The sequence below is a fragment of the Microtus ochrogaster genome, assembly GCF_000317375.1.
Source record: "Microtus ochrogaster isolate Prairie Vole_2 chromosome 14 unlocalized genomic scaffold, MicOch1.0 chr14_random_1, whole genome shotgun sequence".
Taxonomy (NCBI): domain Eukaryota; kingdom Metazoa; phylum Chordata; class Mammalia; order Rodentia; family Cricetidae; genus Microtus; species Microtus ochrogaster.
Window position 1 is genome coordinate 24,373,904 of NW_004949096.1, and position 2,687 is coordinate 24,376,590.

The following is a 2,687-nucleotide window of genomic DNA, read 5'->3' on the forward strand; positions in this document are numbered from 1 at the left end:
TGGGCTAAATTTCAGTCTTGTATTGGCTTGGTCTTTCCTTGCCATGACTCCAGTCTCCACTTTTAGTATGGAAATATTTGTCAGGACCGTCAGATATTAAAAGTATGTAATTAGCTGTCAGGTTTTTCAGGGGTTCACAGCTAAGGGCTTTCCTTGAGTCTGGGTAGAGGCTCTGAATGTTTGAATGGTGTCTGGACAGGGAAGGATTCACTGCCACTTGGTAGCATCTATATTAACATATGTGTGACCAGAGAAGGAACTCCCACAGTTTGGTAGGCCTGCTTGTCACCCCTTTCTGCTTTCTTTCCCCTTCCTGCTTCTACGTGGAGAGAAAGAGTATTTCTGTTCCTCTCCAGTAAGCTTGCTGACAGAACTGGCTGCAAAATGAACTTTCAGGAGAGCAGCAGTAATGAAGAAAGGGCCTGAAAACAACAGTAGCTCGTGGGAGAGGAAAATCTTTATGTGAAATAACAGGAGACTAAGGAAGTGGCCTCCCAGATGCTGTTTTTATTCTAAGCATTTCAGGGTAACACAGATTGAGTTAATGATGTTTTCCTATAGCTCCAAGGCAACTCAGAAATGGCAGGGCCCGGACTTACAGAGAGGCACTTCTTGCAGCCTAGAGGAAGGTGGCAAGCCTTGTCTGGGGGTTGGGCTGAGCCCCCGGCTGCAGATTCAAAGGAAAAATGTAGCATGGCAGGAGTTTCCTATCTTTCCCTAGGCAAGTGGTAACACGCCCCCTGCCTCTTCTTTGTGTCAGTTTCACCACTCAGACTCAAGGGCTCCATCTCAGTGGTTAAGAACCTTTTATACTGGAGTAGCCCCAGTGGTTCAATGATAGAAATGAGCCAAATGAGGAGAGGAAACAATTAAAAGAACCCTGAATTCCGTTTTACCTCTGGTGTTTATGTCTTCCGTGGGAGAGGTAGAAGCATGCAGGAAATTTCTGAAACCCTTCTGGGGTTCTTTGAGATGTTTCCTGTCATTATAGAATTGCTAAAGACTCGAACTGCGCAGTTCGAGGCTCTGTTTCTGAATGATTGGAGAGTTATTTTGAAGGCAGCAAAGATCCATAAAGACATTTTAAATTTTCATCTTTGCTTTTTTCTTTGACAATTTTTTTTCAAATGAACTTTTAATGGAATTATTTCAATGAACTTTTAATGAAATTATTTAATTTTATTCAGATTATTTTAGTTTGCAAAAACCTGAATCAAAACCACTTTTTGAATCTCAGCAGTTATTTACATTTACATAATCTGCTTATACATTTTTATACATGCCTACAGGACAATTCTGTTCTGTGTGTGTGTGCTCGCGCGTGCGTGCATGTTTGGGTGTGTGGGTGTCTGTGTGTGTGTGCATGACTAGATTCGGAAGACATCAATGGGTTGCATTTAGGATGACTTACATTTTGATTTTCAAGAATGAACGGATAGTGATGGCATTAACTGAGATGAAAAAAACAGAAAGAAGAACGAGTGGACACCGAGATGCTGACGAGGAGACTGAGCAGTATGTAGAAAACCTATACAAGGAGCCAAGAGAACTGTTTGGGAGACAGTGATAAAGCTGCGTTTTGAGCATAGTGATACACAGATTAATGGAGATGGGTTAAATTAAGATGTAAGAGTTAGCCAATAAGAAGTTAGAGCTAATGGGCCAAGCAGTGTTTTAATTAATCCAGTTTCTGTGTGGTTATTTTGGTTCTGGGAGGCCGGGACAAACAAGCAGGCCCTCCTCCTACACTTGAGCACTACAATATGACCTGTAGCAGGGCTTTAGAGAACTGGAAGCCGAAGATAAAAAAAAAAAGTAAGTCATAGTAGTGAATAGCATCGCTCAGGTCGACTGTGCAGAGTGTGAAGAAAACGGAGACAAAACTCTTGGGAAGCTGAAGCGTCCCAGGGTGAGTGGCATAGCAAGTGATTAGAAAACAGCCAGGAAGACGGCACTTGTTAGTTAGCCAGGAGAGTGAACTGTGGTTGAATACCAGCCAGCCAGCTTGGCAACCAGCTGGCTGTGTCTTCAACACGAGTATTCTCAGTATCCTGATTGATGACCACGAGACCCGGACTGGGACATCAGAAAGGGGAGCTTACAAACTGAAAGAAAGGTTTCCTTTTAGCTTCCTTTTTTTTTTTCTGAAGTGAGTACTTTTTTTTTTTTTGATTAAAAAAAAAATCAATTGAGAAGTGAAAAAATGGAATGTAAAGGAAAAAGCTGAAAAATTGAAACAAGATCCTGAAATGAAAAATGGATGGGTTCTCCATGCAGCCAGAAACATTAGGACAAAGAGAGAGCTTGCCTGCTCTTCTGAGGTTTCGGAGGTCTCCGTCAAAGGAAAGAGTTGAGAATGAGTGTTTGAGTGTGCACATCTTGCACACGGAATCATTCCTCTCTGCTTTACAGGCCCCTAATTCTCAGGCAAGAAGAGAGAAAATAGATTTAGGGCTTTTTTTCTCTATTAAAATAACAGTAGACATGTGAATGTTGTTGCCCACTGTGTTTGTTTGCTTTCTGTTGCTGTGATAGATCACTGACCAAAAACAGTTTGGGGTGGGGGTGGGGCTAATTGGCTTACAGGCTTCTGCTGCCCATCATGGGCATCCTAAAACAGGAACTCAAGGCAAAACTTGTAGTAAATACCAGAGGAAGGCTTCTGACTCACTTCTGGCTCATGTTCA